This window comes from Orcinus orca, chromosome 15 (genome assembly GCF_937001465.1).
Source record: "Orcinus orca chromosome 15, mOrcOrc1.1, whole genome shotgun sequence".
Lineage (NCBI taxonomy): Eukaryota > Metazoa > Chordata > Mammalia > Artiodactyla > Delphinidae > Orcinus > Orcinus orca.
The window spans coordinates 83682363-83709478 of NC_064573.1; the positions used below are offsets into that span (position 1 = coordinate 83682363).

At 48.7% G+C, this 27116-nt stretch overlaps 1 long non-coding RNA gene across 1 annotated transcript; it reads left to right on the plus strand.

Annotated features, from left to right (window-relative positions):
* The first annotated feature begins 1023 nt into the window (after nt 1-1023).
* On the plus strand, nt 1024-27116 carry LOC117203987 (uncharacterized). Its single transcript, XR_004486975.2, has 4 exons — nt 1024-1169; nt 10336-10398; nt 16552-16741; nt 20591-27116. It is a non-coding gene; the product is annotated as an uncharacterized LOC117203987 (long non-coding RNA).

Here is a 27116-nt window from a genome sequence, read left to right on the forward strand (position 1 = left end):
GGGAGGGGGGAATTGAGAGTGACGGTTTAATGGGTACACGGGTATGGGGTTTCCTTTTGGGGTGATGACAGTGTTCTGGAACTAGATAGAAGCGGTGACCGCATGCCATTGTGAAGGCGTGCCACTAATGGTGAATTGTACGTTATGTATATTTTTAAAGGCTAAAAAAAAGTGTGTGGGAGGGTGATTACTAGAGCTACATTTCACTGAACATGAATATATTTCAAAAGAACTTTGGAAGGAAAAACCCAGCTGCAGGAGAACACGGAGCAGTCAGCAGCCCGCATCCCCTCGGCCTCCCTGGGCCCTTGCCTGCCGCTCCCCACGACCCAGGCACTTGAGACCCCTCCCCAAGGACTCTCTCTGCCTGTGGGAGTGACCTTCAACCTTGAGGGGTGGGAGGGGATGTGTACTCCAGCATCCCCGCCCTCAGCGGACGCTCTGAGAGTCGCTCTACACACTCAGAGCCCCCCGGGAACCCAGCCTCAGCTGCCTAGCCGCCCGTGGCTGGCTCAGCCTTCACTGCCTTTCCTCCCACCCCCAGTTCCTCACCAGCCTTCCTGGCCTCACCTCCCACGTAAACTCTGCACCAAATCCTCTTAGCCTCTGCTTTTAAGGAACCCAAACTTAGACAAACGCCCATGATATCATATCACACAGATAAGGTTTTAAGCCACGCAAAACAGTACTATAGGTATTGCTTGGGGGATACACACACAGGTAGCAAAATGGCTAAGACACGTCTGGGAATGTTCAACCCCCAATTCAAGGCGGTGGGCGTGGCCAGAGAGGGGGAGGGGCAGGTAGTCTGGGGTGCCCTCTGAGTAGGGTGCCCAGAGGGTCTCAAGCGATTTGAAATGTTTTATCTCCTAAACGTGGGTCGTAGGCACAGAAGGGCTTGTTATATATATATTTCTTGAATGTTTGAAATATATCATCATCACTGTGAGAGGAGGCATGAGGTAGGTGTGTTTGGCAGTCAAGGAGCAAGAGGGAACGGGGGCGGTTTAAGTACAGAAATGCTGGACGATAAAGCCGAGGCTGGACTCTCGTCCCGGTGGCGATGGGGAAGCCAGGGGACACCACCCTTTTGTATCATTCTGCTTGTGATCCGAGGACCCGAGGCAGCAAGGAGGACCCGGGGCAGGGAGGCCACTGTCACGGCTCGAGTAAGTCGGCATCGGTGGGAGCAGAGTCAGAAACACAGAAGGCCTGGGAAAAGGCGGGGGCCCGCGGTCAGCTCTGCTCACGGTGGGCTGGGAACCAGCAGTAAGCGAGGAGCTGGGGCTGCGTGTCCGGGGGACGGGTGACCGGGAGGACCCCTGCAGCTCTCTGGACGCCCCACAGGGTTTTGTTGATTTGAATCTGTCAGAGAAGAGGGCTGGGATAGGTTTGTGCAGGTCCACACAGCGTTTGCACTTGCTGGGGAGGAGGGCGGAGGCGGGAAGCCTTCTGACCTCAGCACATTGGATTTCCAGGTAACAACGGGGCTGTGTGTGCCCCAGCTCCGAGCCCCCTGCAAGCCAGCCAGCCCCTGCCTACAACACGCACGTGACCACCATTTCCAGGACCGCAGAGGGTGCCCGCCAGAGGGGAGGAGAGACTCCATGGTGGGGGGCTCTTGGCGGGGGCCTGACTCAACCCTCCTCAAAGCCATCCTGTCTGGGGCTCCGGCACTCACGGGAGATCTTAGGATGTGCTGCATCCCCACCCCACCCTGCCGGTGGATTGCATTAACGGCTCCCATTCTTCGTCGCTCTTTGTAGCCACGCTTTGTGCTCTGGAACTTCTTTTCCCAGCTTTACTGGGCTTTATTTCAGAGTACGGTTTGATAGATTTTGGTAATTGTATACCAAATTGGCATCCTGACTTAGAGCTTTCCAATCACCCCCAAAGTTCCTTCGTGCCCCTTTGCAGTCAGACCTCATCCCAGCCTCCAACCCCAGGTGATCTCTTTCTGTCACTATGATTTTGCCTTTTCTAGAATTTCATATAAACAAATTCATGCAGTATGAGCCTTTATAGCCTTAAACAATTAGTCTATTTTTTTCCAGCTTTCTTGAGGTATAACTGGCAAATAACATGGTGTATATTTAAGATGTACGATGTGGTGCTTTGATATACATGCACACTGTGAAATGATGACCTCATGAAGCTAATTAACACATCCATCACCTCCCGTAATTACCTTCTTGTGCATGTAGAGAGAACTCAAGATTTACTCTTAGCAAATTTCAAGTATACAATACAGTATTATTAACTATAGTCACCATGCTGTACATTAGCTATCCAGAAGTTATCCATAACTAAAACTTCGTACCCTTTCACCAATGTCACCCTCTATTCCAATCCCCAGCCCCCGACAGGTAACATCCTATTCTGTTACTATGAGTTCATCTGTTTTAGATTCCACATACAAGCGAGATCACACAGTATTTGTCTTTCTGGGTCTGACTATATTTCACTTAACATAATGTCTTCCAGGTTCATCCATGTTGTCGCAAATGGCAGGATTTCCTTTTTTGTGACTGAATAATGTTCCATTATATGTATTTATACCACGTCTTTATCAGTCAACAGAAACTTAGGTTGTTTCCAGATCTTGGCTCTTGTGAATAAGGCTGCAGTGAATGTAGGAGTACAGATAGCTCTTTGAGATACTTTGGATATATACCCAGAAGTGGGATTGCTGGGTCATAGGATAGTTCTGTTTTTAATTTTTGAGGACCCTCCATCTTGTTCTCCACAGTGGCTGCACCAGTTTACATTCCCACCAATGGTGCGTGAGGGCTCCCTTTTCTCCACACCCCCTCCAGCACTTGCTATTCCTTGTCTCCTTGATAATAGCCATTCTAACAGCAGGTGTGAGGTTATATCTCATTATGGTTTTTTTTTTTTTTTGCAGTAGGCGGGCCTCTCACTCTTGTGGCCTCTCCCCTTGCGGAGCACAGGCTCCGGACACACAGGCTCAGTGGCCACGGCTCACGGGCCCAGCCGCTCTGCGGCACGTGGGATCTTCCCGGACTGGGGCATGAACCCATGTCCCCTGCATCGGCAGGCGGACTCTCAACCACTGCGCCACCAGGGAAGCCCTCATTATGGTTTTGATTTGTATTTCCCTGATGATTAGTGTTATTGATCAGCACCTTATTATATACCTATCGGCAATGCGTATGTCTTCTTTGGAAAAATGTCTATTCAGAGCTTCTGCTCATATTTTAATCAGTTTATTTGTGTGTGTGTGTGTGTTTTTCTTTCTTTCTTTCTTTTTTTTTTTGTTATTGAGTTGTGTGAGTTCCTTATATATTTTGAATACTAGCTCCCAGTCAGATATATAGTTTGTAACTATTTTCTCCCATTCCATAATTTGCCATTTCATTTTGTTGATTGTTTCCTTTGTTGTACAGAAACTTTTTGGTTCATGTATTGGAAGAATTAATATTGTTAACATGTCCATACTACCAAAAGTGATCTATAGCTTTAACACAATCCCTTTCACAATTCCACTGGCATTTTCACAGAAAAAGAAAAAATAATTCTAAAATTCATATGGAACCACCAAAGACCCCAAATAGCCAAAGCAATCTTGAGAAAGAAGAACAATGTTGGAGGCATCACATTTTCTGATTTCAGATTATATTATAAAGCTATAGTAATCAAAACAGTACAGTAATGGCATAAAAACAGACCCATAGACCCTTGGAACAGAATAGAGAGCCCAGAAATAAACCCACACAAATGTGGTCAACCAATCTTTGACAAGGGAGCCAAGAACACCCAATGGGGAAGGAATAGTCTCTTCAATAAATGATGTTGGGAAAACCAGTTATCCCCATGCAAAAGAATGAAATTGGACCCGTATCCTACACCATACACAAAAATCGACTCAAAAAGGATTAAAGACTTAAACATAAGACGTGAAACCATAAAAACTCTGAGACAAGGATTTGAGTACCAGGGGATAAGGATTTGGGAGGCGAGCCCAGGAAGCAGCCAGAGGGAAGTGTGGGCAGTGAGATGGGGACCGGAAGGCCGCAGGAAAGGATGCATTTTCAGGCAGGTCACTGCTGGGCTACTGAGGTTCAGTTCAGCACCCATTGGGGAGCCCTGGAAGCCAGGATGGAGCCTGCCTGAGAGCCACCCCCCTAGGGGGCTGCCCTGGTCACACCGTCCCCTGGGGGAGGGGCACGAACTCCCTGGTACTTCCAGCCCAGGAGCACCGAGGGCATGAGTATGTAGCATCCAGGGCATCTGCTCCCCTCTTGGTCCTCTTCTGTCCCTGGAGGTTGACAATAAGGAAGCACCAGGATGCTGAGTAGGTGGGAACCCTGCTTGGGCCTGGAGTCCTCAGGCCCAATCCCCATCCCCCTTTGTCGCCATCTGATATCTTCAATACCCGGTTTCATGAGCTCCACGAGGCCTGCAGGAGCCTCCTAGGCTCCAGACAGGGTGGGGTCTAGACCTGGTGCCCATGCATCTCTGGGCCCTCCACCTCTACCCCAGCTGTTCATGCAGCGCGTGGGAGCTCAGCAGCTGAGTTTGTCTCTGAATCAGGTGTTTGACGCACTCACAGCGATTGCGGCTGGTAATTCCCGAGCTGACACACATCCACTTGGCTCCCAGGCCTTGTTTGGTTTGCATCCCTCGTTTATTATCTATGATAGGTTGGAGCTTAAGAGCATCAGGGCTGCCTATGGAAACCCCTGGTCCCTCCTGCCCTGGGATCATCTGGGTCCCCAGGGCTCAGGCTTTACAACCTCTGCTGCTGGGTTACCACCTCCCACGTGGAGCCCCTGCTGGTCTGGAGACGAACTGATGGACGGTTCACCAGCAGGGTCCAGAGAGCGTGCTGCCAGACTGGGCGGGGCTGGGTGGGTCACGCTGGACCTTGCTTGGTCATCCAGGTGTCAGGGCCGGCCTGTCCTGGATCATCCTGGGGGGCAGTGGGGGAAGCTCCCCAGCAGGGCCTGTCAAGGGTAATAACCCAGCAGGAGGGTTTATTTGCCTTCTCTGCACGAGATCCGGGAGGGCAGAGCCTACATCCCAGCAGAGCTTGCTGCCCGGGGGCCTGTCCTCCTGGGGCGGGGGGGGCCTCCTGCCTCTTGGAAGGTAATCAGCCTTGATGGTTTGGGCTGTTACCTTCCCTAAATGCGGGGTTCTCATTGTCAGAGTTTAACAGCAAATGAAACCAGGGTTTCTCAGAAACAGTCACTGCAGGGGAGCAGATGACTTCAGGTGGAAAATCGAACGGACTTAAATGAGATTAAGTCACATTCTGAGAAAGTTATCCCCCCTCCAATGCTCTTTAATCCAGCTGATTCTTACAAGGAAAAAAACCTCAGCCTGGCGCTAATGAGTCTTGCCTCTCTAGAACTTCCTAATTTTTTTTTTTTTTTTAACAAGAAAGGTTAGGCTTCGGGCTGCAAGTCTTACACAGTCCATCCACCTGGTTAGAATTTAATAACCTTGTTTCATTCTCATCGAATTTACTTTTGCAGTTGTGTGTGCATGGCATGGTTTTCCATTTAGAGGATTGATATGAAAAGAAATTTAGATTAATTTATTTGACTTTATTTATTCTTACACTGAGTCCTTAATATACTTGGTAAATAGTAGTATGAATTGGGGTCTACAGACTGTGGCCCTGGGCCCAATCCAGTCTGCAGCCTGTTTTTTGTCAATAAAGTTTTATTGGCACTTAGCCACACCCACCATTGACACATTATATTGCTCTGGTTGCTTTAACAGTACAGCTGCAGAGTTGAGTAGTTTCAGTGGAGACCGTCCAGCCCACGATGCCTGAGATATGCACCATCTGGCCCTTTACGGAAAAGTTCACTGATCCCTGGTATAGGTGGTACACTGATATAGCAAAAAATTTGAAAGTGATAAACAAAGGGCTAAAATTTGGAAATTATTGATGAAACTGAGTGTGAGTTTCAGGGCCTTGGGTAATCATAGAAAATTACCAAACGTCTGCTTGTCTGATTACTTGTCACCCTGAGATACTGATATGATGACCACATGAGCTGGAATTCCATGTGTTATGTATCCTTCCCTGGTTCTGGGCAGCTGGTATTGGGAACAGGGGTGTAAATGTTCAATTTCTCCTTCTCTTTTCCTGTCTGGTTAGACTTTAATTTTCTCTACTAACTTAAGGCTCTAGACCTATGCCTGGTTTCCCATTTAGTCCTCTGGTAGCTCTGAGCAATCCTCTTTTCCCAGTTAATTATTTAATTACAGTATCTGCCTCCCATTCAATAAGCAGTTATTGAGCTAAATTCTGAGTTGGAGATACAAAAATGAAAGACACGACCTATCCTTGTGGACAGTTCACACCTTGTGGACAGTTCACACCTTGTGGACAATTCACACCTTGTGGAACTCACCACGACCACAGTCTTTACCACCATCACTGCCACCATCACCACCATCACCTCCACTATCACTATCACATAAATGAGCCAACCTGAAATTGCCTCAATGCTTGAAATACCCCAAGGGCACCACAAACAGTGTTAGAGGTAAAGCTTCTCAAGAACATTAGGGAACCCCTTATCTTGCCAAAGAACCAGCCCCCTTCTGCAATGTCCACTAGGCTGGAAACAGACAGGTCAGGGCTGTCCCCTGTCAGGAAGATAAATCTTCTTACGGCTTTGCTCAACTTCTCCGGGAAAAGTATCTGTGGCTGAGCAAGTTGTATTTTATATATATAGTTTTATAAATTTATTTATTTATTTATGGCTGCACTGGGTCTTCATTGCCGCACGCTGGCTTTCTCTAGTTGCAGTGAACGGGGGCTACTCTTCGTTGTGGTGTGTGGACTCTAGGCGCACGGGCTTCAGTAGCTGTGGCACGTGGGCTCAGTAGTTGTGGCTCGCAGGCTCTAGAGCACAACCTCAGTAGTTGTGGCACACGGGCTTAGTTGCTCCGCGGCATGTGGGATCTTCCCGGACCAGGGCTCGAACCCGTGTCCCCTGCATTGGCAGGCGGATTCTTAGCCACTGCGCCACCAGGGAAGCCCCTGTATTTTATATTTGAGTGGCCCACAAATACATTTTCTAAAACTCCTTTTTCCTTTTATGTATTTGCTTACTCTAAGTTAGGCACTTAGAGAAGACCCAGAATTCAGTGAGTGGGTCCCCCTCAAGCAGCAAGAATAGACGCATGACCGAGGCTCAGCGGGCCTCACCCAGGTGCCAAGACAAACGCACTCGTAGCCGTTGCCTGGGAAGCGGTGGCTTGTTGTTCAAGTGCCAAGCGGGGGGATAGGAAAGACAATCAAGAGATCAACGTAGAGAACGATTTCCCTCCCCAACTTCTCTGCCAGGAATGCCCATGGCATTGCCAAGTGCTCCCCAGTGGGCAGAAGACCTACAGACTACGTCGGGGCGCTTTTTCACCACAGGTCACACCGGGATCTAGGAAAACAACGGCAAGGCCTGCCCCAGGCAAGTCTCCGTCTCCAAAGCAGAAGCCGTTGGCTTACGCCAACCGTTTTGGCAAAACCTTGTCTGTGTGAAAGGTACAAAGCCAGGAAAGAAGGATGATGAGGAAACCAAGTCTGAGGGCCTGCTCGGGGATGCAACATCATAATCTAAAGTTATTCACATTTAAAAGTTTATTTTTTAAACGTATAGAACACATCTTGGACTTGAAACCAACCAGGAGACCCGTTATTTTATGTCCGCAACATACGGCTTAGCACTTTCTACAGGACTCGTCCTCTTGCCCTCGACTCATCCACAGCGTAGCTGCTGGCCACGGGTGGCTCTTGAGTACTTGATCCACACTGTAAAGTGCATCATGTTTCAAAGGCTTAGGATGAAAAAATAATGTAAAGTGTCTAATTAATAATCTGTCTACGTTGATTACATGTTGTAAGGATAATAGCTTAGATGTATTGGGTTAAATAAAATACATTACAACGAATTTCCCCTGTTCCTTTTTATCCTTGTTCACGTGGCTACTAGAAAATTTAAAATACCCACGTGGTTCGCATTTGCGCCTTGCATTGTTGGCTCTTATCCTGTTTCTATTGGAGCTGCTCCAGAGGGTCCTTCCTCCATCCTTGGTGGGTGAGATGTTTCCCTTCTGATGGAGCCACATGAGATCCCATTCTGAATCCACCCAGTGTGACCACAGACAGATCCCTTAACCTGTGCGAGCCTCGCTTTCGTCATCTGGAAAATGGGTATTATAATAGTGTCCACATCAGGGAGCTGTTATGAGGATTAAAAGAGGTGTTACGTGTAAAGTGCTTAGTGCCTTGCCTGCCATACTGCAAGCCTTCAATAAATAAATAAAATGTTATTTTTCATCTTGAACCCCCTTCCTTTCACCTACTCTTAAGTCTGACTCCTTTTACTTTCCTTCGGAGGTTGGTTTTCTCTCTGATCCCTCCTTGGTAGCACCTGGTCCTCTTTCCCTGTGAACGCTTCCATCTTCCAAGATGCTTGGTCTCCCCCAGTTCTCAAGGGAAAAATACCTTTATTTGGACTTGTTTTACTACTTACTGTCCAATTTCTCTCCTTTCCTTTGCAACTCACATGAGTGCCTACATTCCGTTCCTCTACTTTTTTTTTTTCAAGACTTCATTTTTTTTTTAGAGCAGTTTAGGTTCCCAGCAAAATTGAGGGGAAGGTACAGAGATTTCCCATGTGCCCCCCTGCCCCCCACAGGCACAGCCTCACCGTGATCAGCATCCCCACCAGGTGGTACATTTGTTACAACTGATGAACCTACATGGACACATCGTTATCACCCAGAATGCGTGGTTTACAATTACAGTTCACTCTTGGTGTTGTCCGTTCTGTGAGTTTGGACGAATGTAGAATGACACGTCTCCACCATTATGGTCTCATACAGAGTATTTTCACTGCCCTAAACATCCTCTGTGCTCTACCTGTACATCACTCCCTACCCTCTAACCCCTCGCGATCACTGATCTTGTTACTGTCCCCATAGTTTTTCCTTTTCCAGAATGTCATAGAGTTGGAATCTTCCAGGGTATAGCCTTTTCAAATTGGCTTCTTTTACTTAGTAATATGCCTTTAAGTTTCCTCCGCACCTTTTCATGGCCTGATAGCTTGGAAGCACTGAATAATATTCCATTGTCTGGACGTACCAGGGTTTATTTATCCATTCACCTACTGAAGGACATCTTGGTGGCTTCTAAGTTTGAAGGAATAAAGCCGCTATAAACATCCATGTGCAGGTTTTCACGTGGGTGTAAGTTTTCAACTCCTTTGGGTAAATATCACGGAGTGCGATCTCTGGATGGTGGGTTCGCTCCTCCACTTTTGATCCATCTACCCCCTTTCAGGATCCCTGGCAAACCCAGCTTCCGCTCACCCCCTCGGGCCAAAACCATCTTAAAACGTAGCCAGTGACTTTTATCTCACGTGCCTCTTGCCCAGTCTCATCGTTCTCAACCTTTTGAATAAAAAACAAAACAAAAAACAAACGTAGGGATGCTCTCTTTTTTACACGTACTTTTTATTACGGCAATCCAGCTTTCTCCCAAAGGGTGTCTGAGAGGTTGCAACTTCCTGGAGATGGGTGGTGGAGGCTGCCTCTATCTTCATCTCTAACCTCCTTGCATGTGGGACATGAGGACATTCCTGTTTGCAGATGGCTGTTTTTATTCTGGATGGAGCCCTTCCCAGTGGCCTGGAGGCAAGAGGTGCCCTGTGTGGGGGCAGAGCCCCATCCTGGGGCCCCTCCAGCCCACGGTCCCTGGAGAGAGCAAAATTAGCATCTCCAGTCCAATCATCTTCTTCTGCCACATGTGCTAAGCAATAAACAGCTCTCTGGGACCAAAATAAAAAGGTCTTTATGGAGAGAACAAACACGAGTAAATGCCAGAATGCAATTTAAATGAATAAATAAACCCAATTCCGAGAGCTGCAAGGCCACAGGATTACAGCAAGCCAGGCCAAGCCGTTGGTTTCTCACGAGTTGGGTTCTTAATGTGAGGGAGAAAGAGCCGTCCAGGCCCTGTCAGCAAATCCCAACATCTCCAAGTCTGAGGGTCCCAGCCCCCTAAGAAATGAAAGCACACAGTGCCAGTTTTCTCAACCAACAACTAGCCTCTCAAATTTTACATTTAGAAATAAACGCAAGTTGAATCTCAGAGCCTCGGGGAAGTGGAGGCTGCAGGGGGGATGGGGGCCTGGAAGGTGATGCTGGCCCCGCCTTGGATATCCCCTGCCTGTACGGGGAGGGGACTCTTTCTCGGTCTCCATTCACTCCATCAACATTTATTAAGCATTTTGGGTGCGGAGCAGTAGACAAGGAAACTCACAAGGATTAAACACCATCCTTGCCTTGCAGGAGCTCTCCGTCTGCAGAGAGAAGCAGAATCACCATCAGCTTCTAAGACGATCTCCTGAATGAGTGAGTGAGGTGGAGGTGGGGCGCGCTGGGAAAGAGGGTGAAGGGGCAGTGAAGACCACCCGAGTTCTGGGGGCCAGGTCGGAGCATGGCCGGACTTGTGCTGTGAGAGAAGAGAGGCTGAGAGACACTTCCTGGGTGGGGAGGTGTTGGGGATATTGTGACATAAACCAAAGAGGCAGGATGTGGGTCTGGAGGGACTTTGATGCCATTTTAAGAAGCTGGCTCAGCATCTAGCAAGTGATAAGAGAGTCCCTGAAGGGTGTGCTGTCCATCCTGGCATCTTCTATGAGTCACTCTGTGTGGTGGACGGTGAATTTGAGGGCTTGGTGACAGAGACTGCCAGCTGCCCCTATATACCTGTGCTCCTTTCCTTCCTGGATGCCCCCCCCAACAAGACTACATTTCCCAGAACCCTTTGCCCCATCAGTGGGGTCATATGACTAGTTCTGGGCAAGAATGATGCCAGCACTTCCAGGCCTGGCCCCTAAAACATCCCTAGAGAGGCTCCAAGCACTTTCCAGTCTCCCGGCTGAACACAGAAGATCCAGCGGAGGATGCTGGATGGAGCCACAATACTGAAGGCATCTGGGCCCCTAGCTCACGAGAGCAAAGACCAACCCATGTCCGCATGAGTGAGCAACACATTTTCATTGCTGTCAAACTGCTTAGATTTTGAGATTGTTGTTGGAACAGTGAGCTAATCTCATATGTCATCTGATTCAACATCTGTGACTGAGACATAATAGGAGCCTAAGTCAGCGGGTGGAGACAGGGATGAGAAGCAGGCACAGATTAGGCAATAAAATGATCACACCTGGTAATGAACGAGACACGGGACACGACAGAGGGGGCCGCATCTAGCGCGGGGCTGGCGGACTGAGAACCCAGGAGAAAGAAAAGTCTGGCCAAGGAAGGTGGTGCGTGGAAATTCACACCTGGTGAATCTGCGGGAACCCCGTGAGGGCACCTTGGAGACCAAAGTGAGGAGTTTGTGCCAGATGTAGACAGATGGCAACTGGGGCCGAGAGAGAAGTTAGACAAGCATGAACGATGCTTCAGAATGATTCCAGCCATCACAAGGGGTATTAGCAGACACCAGTTATTTTCCTCCACCTGGTCCAAAAAAAAAAAAAAAATTACAAGGAATACTGTGAACAAAAAAGAAAATTCACACAGGGTCCCTAATCTCTAGAAGTTTAGATTCTTAAGAGTTGGAGTCGGTCTTTGGCAAAAACCCCACTTTGTTTCACCAACTAGAAAAACACGAGTTAAAAATGAATGTTCTCAGCTGAAGCAAAATTTTGAAGAGAGAAAAAGTCTAGAGCTCTTCCCCCAGCTCTTCAAACGCTCGCCTGGGGCACCTTTCCTAACCTGAGGGTGGGGAACAGATCCTCGACCAGCCGAGATCTGGGAAGTTGCTGGCGTGGTGGGCGTCTGGTCTGCCCTGCTCTAGCGCAGAAACAAAGTGGTAGTTTTTTGAGGGCGATGGGGCATCTTTGCCACTCCAGGCCATCAATTACACCTCTGGTTTGAACCTACAGTCTGGCTTTTCGGGGGGCGGTGGGAGCTGTGGCTGCCAGCACGAGGAGAAGCCCAGAATAATAGTATCTGTGTCTTTGCCCCAGACATCCCACCCACCCACACTGGGCCCTTGTGCTAGAGAATTGGAGCAAAACCGAGAGGCAAGGTCCCGGGCGTCGGGGGCCGCTCTGGACTCCCTGAAATCCTCACGCTATTTTTCAAACGCTGGGGGATTGGTTAAAATCCAAAGTCAGTTTTTCCAGGTTATGCTTTTTCCCCCTCACTTTAACCTTATTTGTAACTCCACGGGCTTTTTAACCTTGTGTGGGTACGGGTGTGTGAGTGTGTGTGAGTGTGTGCATATATGCATGTGTGTGCATGCATGGGTAGGCCTGTCTGCACACACATATTACAGGGGAATCGGACAGAGAATAGGAACTTGGGAACTTAACACCATAGAGAATTGTAAGTAATGAATTCGTCTCAGTTTCCATGGCCCTCTGGCACTCAACAAGGATAAGTTGGAAAAACTGGTTGAAGTCGACACTATATGATTCTATAGTAAAGAGAAGTTGTGATGGGTTAACTGTGTCCCCCTCCCCAGGTTCGTAGGTTGAAGTCCTAACCCCCAGCACCTCAGAATAGGACCTGATTTGGAAGTACGGTCTTTACAGATGCAATTAGTCAAGGTGAAGTTATACTGGAGTAGGGCGGTGCTAATCCAATATGACTGGTGTCCTTATAAACAGGGGAATTTGGACACAGACATGCAAACAGGGAGATGGCCCTGTGAAGGCTGAAGTTAGTTGCCACAAGCCCAGGAACTACCAGAAGCCAGGACAGGAGCCTGGCACCTCCAGTGGGAGCAGGGCCCTGCCAACACCTTGATCCTGGACCTCTAGCCTCCAGAACTGTGAGACGATAAATTTCTGTTATTTAAACCACTTAGTGTGTCATTGTGGCAGCGCTAGGAAACTAATACAGGAGTTATGATGTTGATGTTCAAAGGTGAATCATTAAAAAGGCATTTCTTGGGACTTCCCTAGTCGCTCAGTGATTAAGAATCCGCCCGCCAATGTAGGTGACACGGGTTCGAGCCCTGGTCGGGGAAGATCCCACATGCCACGGAGCAACTAAGCCCGTGCGCCACAACTACTGAGCCTGTGCTCTGCAGCCGTGAGCCACAACTACTGAGCCCGCATGCCACAACTACTGAAGCCCACGCACCTAGAGCCCGTGCTCTGCAACAAGAGAAGCCCCCACAATGAGAAGGCTGTGCACCGCAACAAAGTAGCCCCCGCCCGCCACAACTAGAGAAAGCCTGTGTGCAGCAACGAAGACCCAATGCAGCCAAAAATAAATAAATTAATAAATTAATTTTTTTTAAAAAAAGGCATTTCTTGGGATGCATTTTATGTTTTTTTCTAACAGACTTACTTTCCTTTTTTGTTGATTGTTGGTAAATGTAGACAAACAATGAATCTGCATTTCCTCACAACGCACTACAACTGTATCGTTTCTTCCTTCTTCTTTCCAGGGAAGAAGGAACTTTCTTTTATTTTTAATTTTTTTATTGAAGTATAGTTGATTTACAATATTGTGTTAGTTTCAGGTATACAGCAAAGTGACTCAGTTATACAGATATATTTTTTCAGATTATTTTCCATTATAGGTTATTGAATATAGGTCCCTGTGCTATACAGTTAATCCTTGTTTTTATATATAACAGTGTGTATCTGTTAATCCCAAACTCCTAATTTATGCCTCCTCCCTCCCTTTCCTGTTTGGTAACCATAAGTTTGTTTTCTATGTCTGTGAGTCTGTTTCTGTTTCATAAATAGATTCATTTGTGTTATTTTTTAGATTCCACGTATAAGTGCTATCATATGATATTTGTCTTTGTCTGACTTAGTATGATGAACTCTAGATCCATCCATGTTGTTACAAATGGCAATATTTCATTTTTTATGGCTGAGTAATATTCCCTTGTATATATATAGCACATCTTCTTTATCCATTCATCTGTCAATGGACACTTAGGTTGCTTCTCAATCCTGTTATCTTTCATTTGATTTTTGAAAAAATTAAAACTAGAGATGATTAAGAAGATTTCAAGATGAATATAACAAAAGCCACATGCCTGCCACTGGCTTAAGAAAGAAAACATCACCAAACAAACAACTGAAATCCTGGTGTCTCACCAGAGTTAACAATTATCCTGAAATTGGTGTTAGTTGATCCTATGCATTTTTTTAAACATTTCTACCTATGGATGAATATCTCCTTAAACACTATACATTGTATGTGTTTAAGCATATATATATATATACACATATTATTATATATATACATATATAATATGTACATATATATGCTTATATATATATAGTATTGTATCCATTCTTCCATGACTTGTGTCTTTGACTCGGTATTGTCTTTGTAAGTTCATCCACGTTGATACATGTTATGTTAGTTCATTCATTTTCACTAAGTATAATAGCCCCTTGTTTGAACGTCGTATCAGGTATTTATCGATCCTCCTGTTGGCAGATACTTAAGCCGTTCCCTGGTTTGGTTTACAGTGCTTTGGTTTGTTTTCCTATCACGAACAAAGCTGTTAGGAATACTCGTATCCGTGTCTCCTAGTTTCTCTAGGGCAGTTAGTTTTTCAAAATGAGGGTGGTGCCCATTAGAGAGGATTGAAATCAATTTAGTGAACGAGTCCACTGTGCCATGAAGAAAGGGGACGAGGAAACAAAGTATTAGAGCGCATCACACATAGTAAGACGAAGCATGGATTCATGAAACTTTTATATCAGAAATGTGTGTGTGTGTGTGTGTGTGTCTGTGTGTGCCGCCTGGTTTGAGATATAGAGTTTCCCAAATGTGAGTCATGATGAAAAGTTTGAGAAAAACTGCTGTCTTAGTTCAGGCGTCTATAACCAGATCGACTGATGTTACAGCTGGGGACACGGAGTCTTCTTAGTAACACACCTGAAGTCTTAAAGCTAATAGACTACAGAGAAGAGATTGTGACGCTGAAGGGTTTGTCCTCAGAACCACATTTTGACCATCAAGACACAGTGCTTCATAGGGTTGCTTCCTGCTTTATAGGGTTGAGGTGTTTGGGTTTTTGAAACATGATCAAGGAAAACAATGAGGCAAATGTGGGTTAAATATGTAGTTTGGACAGGGATAAAGAAAGTGTTCATGAACAGATGAATGGATAAAGAAGATATGGTATATACACACACACACACACACACACACACACACACACACACACACACACACACACACACACACACACACAGTGGAATACTACTCAGCCCTAAAAAAGAATGAAATAATGCCATTTGCAGCAACATGGGTGGATCTAGAGATGATCATACTAAGTGAAGTCAGACAGAGAAAGACAAATACCATATGATATTTATAGGTGGAATCTAAAACCTGACACAAGTGAATTTATTTATGAAACAGGAACAGACCCACAGGCACAGAAAACAAATTTACGGTTACCGAAGGGGAAAGCGAGGTGGGAGAGGGATAAATTAGGAGTTTGGAATTAGCAGATGCAAATGACTGTATATAGAAGAGATAAAATACAGGGACTTGCTGTATAGCACAGGGAACCATATTCAGGATCTTGTAACAGCCTATAGGGAAAAGAAAAGAAAGAAAAGATAACAGGATTGAGAACCTGATGTTCATTTCTTTTCCGGCTGCCGAGTTGCCATTTTGCCTGCAGTTTGAGTCGTTTCTGCTGCATTCCAACCCTTATTAACTAAAAATTTGCTCCAACCCTTTATAAAATCTTAAGTTACAAACGCTGCGTGGAAGACCCAGCGAGCGCGGCAGCTCCACCGTGTTCAGTTCACTGTCTATGTTAAAATACGGTAATTTATAAGGGAAAATCTGCAGCACGCCCCTTGGCCCTGGGCCCATAACTAAGAAAGATGGCTCAGAAACATGCAGTCTTTAGTGCTTTTAATGGCCTAAGGAATGAAGAAAAGGAGAGGGGGCTGGGGGAGGGACCTCCACTTAAATTTACTATGACTCTGCCCCCACCCCTTTTCCCTCCAAGAAATTCTTTCCAGTTCTCTTGTAAAAGGCTTCATGGTGAACCAATGAATAGAGATCCCCGAGCAGGCTGGCCTTTATAAACAACACAACTAGGTACTGTGGAGTAAGTTACTGACCGAGCAGCTAAGGCACCTGAGAAAGGGAACAGGGAGGAAAGTGTGGCTGTAACCGGGTCTCCTTGGAGAGCAGATTAAGGCAGGAGGCATCACGTGATGCACTGACCCAGCTTGGGAGGATTCTGGAATGTTTCCAAGAACAGAAATAAGGCCCCACAAGTGTGGAAAACTAGGGGGTTAGCGAGTGGATGTAGGCAGGAACGATCTCGCTCTTAACCGGCCCCGTCTCTGCTCCCATCTTTCGCTGGCTTCTCTGTGGTCGGCCAGAGTGACCCACAGGAACGCCACCACTTCCCTAGGACATTGATTGGTCTCTAGCACACATCTCTGAATGCTGGCCCTCCATCCTGCTTCTGTTGCCCAGTTTGGTAGACAGCAAAGTCAACCCTCATCTTACTGAAAATCTGCCTCTGTGGTCCTATCTTCCCAGGTGGGTGACGTGAGGAACCTCAACTCTCGGAGGCCCCGTCCTCGCAGGCACAGACCCTGAGACCCTGGGCTCTCGCCCCCGGTGACCTATCTCAGGCAAAATATTGATCATGCTGGAACTGTCACATCAGCTCTGGGACAAAAGCTTTGCTTCCGTAACGGGTTGAACTGGTGCCACGACCTCCATCGAGGTAAGAGGCAGGAGAGGTTGGGGTCCCTAGAGAGGAAGGTGAGGGTGGACACGCAGAGAGGAAGGTGAGGGTGGACACGCAGAGCATGGAAATGGCTAAGAAAGGAGATTTGAGACAGAATGCCCCGCCCTGGCAGGATGACCTTGGCCAAGTATAACCTTGGGCATTTACGGTATGCCGTGCCTCCCTTCCCCTCCTCTGTATGTTGGGACAATAATAGTACCCATCTCAGGGGCCGAAGAGGATTAAGTGAGATCTCGGACTTGAAGCCCTGAGCAGAGCACCGGGCTGTAAACAGGTGCTCAGTAAACACCAGCTTCATTATCGTTGGAAGAGAACAGAGGGGGCCCAGTGACTGGGGAGAGGCTGGGCAGCACCAGGGCCAGCAGGGAGTGTGCCCCTCACACTTGAGTCTGCTCCCTGAGGCGGGAGTGGGGCGTGCCGTTTTTCTCTGCATCCTCTTTCCCCTTCGACACAGACCAGTGTCTGACACACACTCAAGCTGCATCGCTTTGGGCTCATTCCAGAGCTTACCTCCCAGGAGAATCCAACTCCCTGAGCACCGGCATAAAATAAAAAGGTCTAGGTCTTTCTTTCTGCACATCCTTCATCTCGAGAGCGGACGTGCTAATGTTTCCTCCGCTGAGCAGCCCAGGTTGCCCTCTAACCCTCTGTATTTGTTCCTGATGGGCTGTGTTTGGGTGGACGTGAGACTCAAAGAATCCAGCTATCAAATTGCTGAAGTACTGAGTAGGGCTGGGAGGCAGGGGAAGGAGGTAGGTGGGGCAGAAGTCAAAGGTGCCACCATTTCTCAGCCACTAGAGCGATTAATGTTAAAAAGATGTGAGCAGCTGGAACGCCTGTTCTCAGCTGGTCGGGATGCAGTCCCGCTGGTAGGCGTTCACCCAAGAGAAATGGAAACATATCCACACAAAGGCTTACACCTTTACGCCTAATAGCGCCACACTGGAAACAACCCAAATGTCCACAAGTCAGGACCCACTTAAACTAAAAAAGTATTCATTGATTATCTGAAATTCAAATTGAACCGGGCGTCCTGTATTATCTGGCAACCTTCCTTCAGAGGCACCCACGGGACCGTTGCCAGGAGGTGGTATTGGGGATGAGGGGAGGACCCACAGCAACACATTAAACACGATGTAGGGTTAATATTTGTTGGGCATTTAGTCTCTACAGTTTGTTCTCTTGGTTAAGAACGGGGGCTGCTTAGCTTGGAATCCCAGCTCTGCAGCATTCAAGCTGTGTGACCTTTTGGTGCCTCTGTCTCCCCATCTGTGAAATGGGTGTAACCTTAGCCTCATAGGATTGTTTTGAGGTTTAAATGAATTGATACAGGTCGAGCACTTGGAATCATGCTTTACACGTAAAAAGTGCTCAAAAAGTTCAGCTACTATTATGGTTGTTGTCAGTTTCTCGTTAGCCGAAGAAAACCAGTATCAATAAAAGTTGCTTGAAGTCATCTCCTTCAGCCAGGAACCAAATTTAATAGAGAAGAGCAGAGGAGGGGGATTTTTGCCTGGGACTTTATGTTGAAAAATGAAACAAGGTGATAAACGTTTATCAGATGATAATTGTACTAATGCACTGACTTAAAAATAACAAAGGATAGGGCTTCCCTGGTGGCGCAGTGGTTGAGAGTCCACCTGCCGATGCAGGGGACACGGGTTCATGCCGCGGAGCGGCTGGGCCCGTGAGCCATGGCCGCTGAGCCTGCGCGTCCGGAGCCTGTGTTCCGCAACAGGAGAGGCCACAACAGTGAGATGCCCGCGTACCGCAAAAAAACAAAGGATAACTCTACAGGGGTTTGGGAGCGGGTATGATTTTTCTGGCAAAATCACGTGGGGGCAGAATAAAATGTCCTTCCCTTCAGCAGCCTCCCAGCTGGTCCCGCTCCCCCACCAGCTACCTCTCCTCTCCTTGAAGTGTGCATCGCCACTGCAGCCCCAGTGCTTTGTAAAACACAAGTCACTTGTGTCCTTCTTGTCCTCAGAGGCCTTTGGAGCCACTGGCCTACAGGAAAAAAATCCAACCTCTAGCATAACTCACAGGACCACAGTCTTGACGAGAAGAGATAACAAGCAAGACAACAAACCAAAATGACAAAAAGTGATCTGGGTAAGAGAAGGGGACGTTTTAAGAAAAGGGAAACTACGATGACTATTTAAAACAGTGTTTTGGCGGGACTTCCCTGGCAGTCCAGTGGTTAGGACTCAGTGCTTTCACTGCTGTGGCCTGGGTTCAATCCCTGGTCGGGGAACTAGATCCGGTAAGTTGCGCGGTGTGGCCAAAAATAGAAAAAAATTTAAATAAAAACCAGTGTTTTGGAGAAATCAAAGGAGAGACAGCATCTGAGACAGAGAATGAACAAGGGTTCGCCCAGATTGCAGAAGGAAAAGATAAACAGATAAGAGGATGTCGGTAGAGATGGATGACAGGATCTAAGTAACTGGCAAAAGTACGGCCGCCAACAAAATCACATATGTTGGTCAAAAATGGCCATTGAAAGAAAATCTCATTATGTTTGAAAATAGAAATAATATTCTAAAATCACAGTTTACATACAGACAAAAGCTGGGAACTGGCAGCAGAAAGTGGAAACTAGTTTAATGTTCTTCGTCTCGTTTTACAGAGACCGTTTCATTCCTGATCTTGATAATTACAGAGAGACTTGAATCCTCTTTATTTAAAGGCTGACATTAGTGTAACCAAAACCGTTTGACATCTTTCACATCACTAGAGGGAAAAAGAAGACAGTAGTATCCGTAGATAAAGGGTATTAAAGAGTAGAAATTGCAAGGCTGACTGAAACAGAACCTAAAACAAGAGGAGAGAAGGGAGACAGTGTGTATTCGTTGTAAAAATAAACACAAGTTGGTTCAGCCACACAAAGACAGACGCTGATTCAAGAAACGAAATCCAACTGCACGCCATATACAAGGGACACGCCTCAACAAAGTGACATGGTGAGGTTAGAAATACAGCGCGACAAAAATGTGAGGGGGGCTTCCCTGGTGGCGCGGTGGTTGAGAGTCCGCCTGCCGATGCAGGGCACACGGGTTCGTGCCCAGGTCCGGGAGGATCCCACGTGCCGCGGAGCGGCTGGGCCCGTGAGCCATGGCCGCTGAGCATGCGCGTCCGGAGCCTGTGCTCCGCAACGGGAGAGGCCGCAACAGTGAGAGGCCCGTGTACTGCAAAAAAAAAAAAAAGAAAAGAAAGAAAGAGAGAAAAAGAAATGTGAGGGGAAAAATGCAGAAGAGAGAACAGGATTGGGAGAGATGGAGGGACACAAAGCAAGTAAAGCAGACGAGGCACTGAATTCTTCGGAGGAGGGAGACTTCTCCAGGGCAAAGCCTCAGGTCGGTCCCTCCATATTGATAAAATCTCTTAGCACCAAATAACCCAGCTTTGGGTCGCACTGCTGAGAAGATAAAGCTGAAACCAGCCTGAAATTTGATCTCCATCCTTTCCTTTCCCTCACCCTCCCCAACCCCCCCACCCCAGCACAATTCCCTGGTCCTCCGTTCTGACAGTGAGCTACATATTTTTCAAGTCTTTTACTCAGAGACCCCTCTTTCCCTCTCTCCAAGGAGCTGATATTCAGAAATCATTCCAGGCATTTGGAATTCAGAATATAAACATCTCCGAGGCAGCCCCAGGCCCCAAACTCCCCAACACGCCTTGTTTTCTCCCTGACACCTGTCTTCATGGTTCACTCCTGTTTTCCCCAAGCTGTTGGCTCTCGTCCTGTCCTAGGCATGTCATGCTTATTCATGAAGAGGCAGCTTTCTCTGGGGATCAGAAATAAATTCATCCTTGTGTGCATTGTAGGAAACCAGCCAACACACCATTTGGGGATTCGAGAATGCTGAAGTGTTCAGCGGTACAGCCTTCCTTTCACAACAGCCAAAAAGTGGAAACAACCCACATGTCCATTGACGGATGGATGGATAAACAAAATGTGGTCCATGCCTGCAGTGGAATATGATTCAGCCGTAAAAAGGGCTGAAGCCCTGACACGTGCTACAATACGGATGAACCTTGAAAACATCATGTCCTGTGAAAGAAGGCAGACCCAAAAGGACAAAAACTGCATGATTCTATTTACATAAAGTACCCCAAATATGTAAATTCATAGAGACAGAAAGTAGATTAGAGGTTGCCGAGGGCTGGGGGCGGGCAAAATGGGGAGTTATTGCTCAATGGGGACAGAGTTTCTGTTTGCGATGATGACAAAAAGAAATAGGCGGTGGTGATGGTTACACGACAGGCGGATGTGTGAATGCCATTGCACTGCACACCTAGAAAGGATTTACAAGGTAAATTTTATGTCATGTGTATTTTATGACAATTTTTTTAAATGGGAAGAAAAGTGGCCTTTCTGCTCTTGGTGTATGGAACTCCCTTCTCCACACTGGGGACGGCCCTCAAGGAAGCTGGGTGGACAGTGTGTAGTTGTGACGGACATTCTATCAGCCCTCCACCCCCCCACCCCCTGCCCCAGGCACCCCTTTGATGGGCATCTGCATGGGAAGGACCCCTTCCCCCTTCCTCCCTCCCTCCTTTGCGCTTTACTTTCTTACTTCTGTCCCTCCCCTTCTAATGTTTTTCTTCCCAATATTCAGTTGAGAAAATGTAACATCTACCCAAGTAGTGCCCGTTCTCACACACAAAGTGATGCTTTATTGAGCCCTCCCTGTGTGGCTGCTGTTCACTGGGCACAGTGAACACATTTAGCCTCTCAGCAGCCCTCACGGTAGGTACCGTCATTGCTCCCATTTCACAGATGAGAACACTGAGGCTCAGAGTCAGCCAGTAAGTGGAGGCGCTGGCATGTGAACCGTGCTGTCAGGCTGCTGTGTCTTCTCCTGGTCCCTGTCCCTTTCTGTTCCCTACATTAGTGGGTATAGATTCACCACAGACCTATGGAGACCAAGTGAGAGCACGCTATTCATGGCGTGCTTTTCCCACTAGGCTCTGAACAGAGGCAGCCTTTTCTGATCTCCCTTCACTTCATTTCCTCCCGGGAATGTCTGAAGGCACTGAAGGAGAGCAGAACCCCTTTCCTCTACCCCTCGAGTGTAAACATTTCAGCACCATGCTGCCAGAGGAGGAAAAAAAATCCCCACCTCCTGTTAAAAAACCAGAAAACCAGGCTGTGGAGAATCAAAGGGAGCTTTGTACCGGGAGCCACCGTGGAGAGGGGAGATGGGGGCCCTTCCAGGGCCAAGCCTCACCCTACCCCCGCCCCCGTAAGACTGGAATCACAGCCTGATGGCTCAGGAGAACAGGCAGGACCAAAGCCGGGATCAACTGTGGATCCAGCTCTGAGCACTGAGATGGGTCTTTCCTCGCAGGCAGGGCTGAGGTTGCCAGCTAGGGCAGGGGGCTTGGGTTCTGCTACAAGGGGTTGAACTTGCTTAACTGGGGCCCCCAGAACAGTGAGTCTCCCCTTAATTCTGTGGTGAGAGCTCCCCTCACCCCACCCCATCCCCTGCCTGCTTCTTTATCTCAGGTGACTTGAAAACAAAACAATTTTCATGTTAAGAAATAGAGGCCTGTGAAACTTTGGTGGCGGAGGGAAAGTGGGCACATTTAGTCAAACCTATAGGAAGGGGCTTCGGGGCTTTCAAGAGGCTGGAAATCACCACTGACTCTTCTGTCCCCCTAACCACACACTTCATGGAGGTCTCTTCACAGTATAGACAGAGAAGGGTGTGGTGGGCTGGGCTCTGGGTAATTCTGTAGGCACTGTGCTCACGACTCTGGGAATTTAACACCAGGCACATAAGGCGCTCTCATTATGAACGTTCCCCGAAGATTCGAATGAAGTAGGGGACACAGGACACCACCAAGTCATGCTCAGCTCCCAGGGGACTGATCACAAGCTAGCATCGTGCTTCAAAGATGACCGTACACGCCGTGTGAGTGCCCACCAAGTGCCAGGCACTTACAATTATTAGAAGTCGATTCATCCCCACTACAGACCAAGGAGGCAGGCACTGTGAGCGCCCATTTTACAGATGAGGAAACTGAGGCACAGAAAGGTTAAGTAACTTGCCCAAGAACACACAGATAGTAAGCCGTAGATATGAGATTCAAAACCAGGCAGTCTGGGAGCCCGTGCACGAAAATCCTGCATTACACATGTGCCCAAAATATTGATGCTTTCAGACAGAGGAAAGCATGGAGAAGCACACGCCCCTGGGCAGACAGACAGACATGCAAGCACACACACTAATAAAAGATTCCTTCCTTGGACAACCTGCATGGCAGGAGCCCAGAGATTCTGCTGTTGCTGTTTGTTTTTTCATTTTATTATGACTTTTAATTTTAGCATAGGTTAAGACTCACAAGAAGTTGCTAAAAAAAAAAAAAAAAGTACAGAGTCCTGCCTGCTCTCCTGAATCCCATGTACCCTTCACCCAGCTTCCCCCAGTGCTGACCTCTGACACCCAGAGCACGTGTCAAGGTAGGGAATCCACACAAGGAGGATGCTATGAACTCTGGCAGAGACCTTACTCGGATTTTAGTTTTTAGAGGAGTGAAAACATAGTAAAATAGCTCAGCCTTTTGGTTTGAACTGAGGAGGCTGGACTCACCGAGGGCGGCAATCTGAAAGGATTTTAAGATTTAGCATCTCTACAGGTGTCATTTCACAGAGCACCCCGCAGCGGGCTCAAGGCTGGGAAAACAGGCTAAGTCTGCCCTTCCCTGGTCCAGACACTCAAATCCCAGACTGGAAGGGGAGGGGGTGCCAAGGGCCTCAGGGCAGCAAGGAGCAGACCCCGCTCAGGATTCGAACCTGCTTCCTGCCTACAGTCTGTTCAGGGCATCCCCACAGCAGTGGAATAAGAGCCTGGGAGGAGAGCGAGGGCCAGGAGGTGGCAGCTGGAGGTGGGGCGATTCCACGGGCCCAGAGCTTCACCTGCTGCCTCCAAACCCCGGCCGGCCCGGAGCTGTGAGCAAAGGATCAATCTAGGCGGAGGAGGCGCGCCCTGGGGGCAGAGCTGCAGCCTCAGCCGTTTCCTCGGAAGGAGCTTTTTAAAAGGGGAAGCGTCATCTACATATAATGAAACGCACAGATCTGCGTTTGACACTCGTCTACACCTGCATCACTAACATCCCAGTCAAGATCTAGAACATCCCGTCCCCCACCCCCGCAGAGAGAGTCCAGCCTCTTCCGCTTAATCCCCCCAGAGGTAACCGCTAGGCTGACCTCCGTCACCTAAGCCAGGTCTCCTCCGCTCTAGAATTGCCCATGAATGGAATCACGTGGTGGTTTTGCATCCGGCTTCTCTCCCTGCGCCTCGTGAACCGGACACTGGTCCGCGCCGTGTGCCTGCAGCTCCTCTGGGTCACGGGCTAAGGCCTTCATTGTGTGGACACACCGCCCGTGGTTTACCCACCCACCTGCTGATGGATATTTGGGTAGTTTCCAGATTCAGCCTGTTACAAAGAAAGCTGCTGTACACATTCACACATAGAGCTTCGCGTGCACATCCGCGCTCCATCCTCTCGGGTAATTACCTGGGAGTGGAGCTTCGGGGCTCGGGGGAGGAGTGTGTTGAACTTTACGGAGAGCACTTTGGAGGGAGCTGCTCTTAGCATCGCTGCCGCTGTTCTAAGCCACCCCATTCGTGGTCGCTTGTCCCAGCAGCCCCAGGAAAACGAATACAGCCGACCTTTCCAAGGAAAACCGAGGCCCAGGACAGGACGTGACTGGCATGGAGTGTTCCTCTTACAGCTCGAGTGAGGACAAGTCCGCGTTTCAGCCCTTCACACAGACCTGGGGGAAATGCAGACCCGCCCTGGGCCTCGCGGAGGGTGTCTGGGCGATCGGCCAGCCGCTGTCCCTCCCGGCTCAGCTACAAGCTTCTATCAAGCGCTACTCTGTGCTCCATCTGAGCCGCTGAGCCCTCGGGAGGGATGGGGAACGTCGATTCGGGTATCAACAAACCTTTTGGAGCAACTCTCTGAGCCTCCGGTGATGCAGAGGTGAATAAACTACTGTTTTGTCCTGTAGAGCCGGTAGTCTGATGGGCAAAACAGTCGTAAAGAGACAACGAGAGTTAGGACACTGAGTTCTAAGCACCGTAAGGAGGGTGGGTCCTCACTGAGGTCGGGGAGACAGGGGCCGTCGAGGTGACAGTGGGGGAGGGAAGTGGTCTCTGGGCTGAACCTTAAAAGACCAGCACCGATTAGCCAGGTGGGTGTTGGGGGAAGGGACTGCCAAGATGGGGAAGAGCCTGCGCAAAGGCCCAGAGGCTCGCCCAGGGGACTGTGAGAGGAAATAACAAGCAATGGGCCAGCGGAGGCCAGATCACGCAAGGCCTCACCTGTCATGCCGTGGAGGTGAGACCCTGAAAGCCACGGGGGAACTTTGAAGACTTTAAGGAGGAAACTGACATGCATAGATTTGCTCTCTAAAAAAAGAAAATCACTACAACACAAAACAAAACACCAGGATGACAGAGTAGAGGGTGGCAGTATAGGGCAGTGGTTAGAGCGTAGGCCTGGGAAACAGCCTGGGTTCACATCCTGGCTCTGCCCCTTGTTATGTGGTCTTGGGCGAGTTTACTCTCTGTGCCTAAGTGTCCTTCCCTGTAAAATGGGGATAAAATTAGTCTCTACGTTATAAGGTTATGAGGAGGCTTAGAAGAGTGAAAACCTGAAAGGGGGCTTCCCTGGTGGCGCAGTGGCTGAGAGTCCGCCTGCCGATGCAGGGGACACGGGTTCGTGCCCCGGTCCGGGAAGATCCCACATGCCACGAGCGGCTGGGCCCGTGAGCCATGGCCGCTGAGCCTGCGCGTCCGGAGCCTGTGCTCCACAACGGGAGAGGCCACAACAGCGAGAGGCCCGCGTACCGCAGAGAGAAAACAACAACAACAACAACAACAACAAAAACCCTGGAAGGTTTAGCAGCCACCTGGCACACGGTAAGAGGTGAATAAACGGGAACTATTTTAGGGAGGGGAGTTGGGGTCATCATCCAGGTGGTGTGTGAGGGCTGGAGCTAAAGCAGAGGGTGGGTGTGCAGAGGAGGGCGCCCGGACCTGGTCTGGTGATGCCCCTGACCTAGGCGGCCAAGGGGAGAGACAGGAGCGGGGTCTCCCTGTCGGTGGCCACACTGCCTCCCCGCTGATCCCAGAAGGTCTGTGCGGAGCGCCCCACCTCCACGTGCGCCAGATCCGTACAACCTTGGGCAGAGATTTATCGAAAAACCAAGAACCAAAGAAAATGAAGTCATCAGAATCACCCCCCCATTCTCAGGAGCGAGCAGGCCCCGCCTCCAGCGCGTAGGCGCCCAGCGGCGATCCAGGGCCCCCTCCAGCCCGTTTGCTCTGCAGAATCCCAACACATCCCAGCCCAGTGTCGGCTGCCTCCGCGCGGGCCTCACGTGGGCAAACGGACGGGTTTGGAAGAGTGCGCTGGCCGGGTTGAAGGGATGTTCAGCCCTTCTTTCTCCCACGTGGGGACTGGGAAGGGGAGACGGTGCAGGGAAGGTGGGTTCCCACGCGGAGAAATAAGGATACAAAGATATGGCCGTTATCTCCGCCCTCCCCCCCCCACCGACCACGTCCCATCCTCCAGGAGTTCCTGGACCAGGCTTCTGGGAACCAAACAGAGTAAGCACAGCCTCCGTATTGATTCCATCACAGAGAAACAGAGGTAGTTCCTTCTGTGTGGAATCTCAGAAGCACGAGGTCAGCTTTCTTGAAATCATGACCCATCATCTCTGTCACTGAGACCCTGGGGCAAGTCGTGTTTCCGTGATGCTTGGGGATTTGCATTTCTTGGGGCTGGCCTGTGCACTGGGGCCGTGGTGGGTGGGTAGGGCTGTCCTGTGCTCCTGGGGACAGGAGAATGGCTGGAACTTCCACGTCCTGAACCTGCTGGCAAGAAGAATCTTTGTTTTATCTGCTTCAACGAAGCCCTCGTGAAGAAAGTCCTTAAGCTCTTTCCAAACTGCCGTCTTAGCTCAGGACCCATCCCTCTACCTCCTCTGTGTGACGTTTTCCCTATTAAGGGATTTCTAATGATTTTTCCCTTGTGAACGTCTTCAGAGGGGTTCCCTGTTTTATGCATTATGTTGGTGTACGTGTGTCCATATTCCTTCCAACGGTGTGTCTGTAGAGCTCGCCAGTTGTAGAGGGGGAGCTCAGATCTCTCTGGGTCACCAATAACAATATTAATAACGAGGGCACCGACTGGAGATGCTCCGAGGAGAACCTTCCCAACATCCCCACTGACACCCCCCCTCCCAAGCCACCCAAATAAATCTTAAGTATCAACAGTCTGCTTTGCTGTGTGTGGTAGGATGAATAAAGGCCCCGCAAAGACAGCCACATCCTAA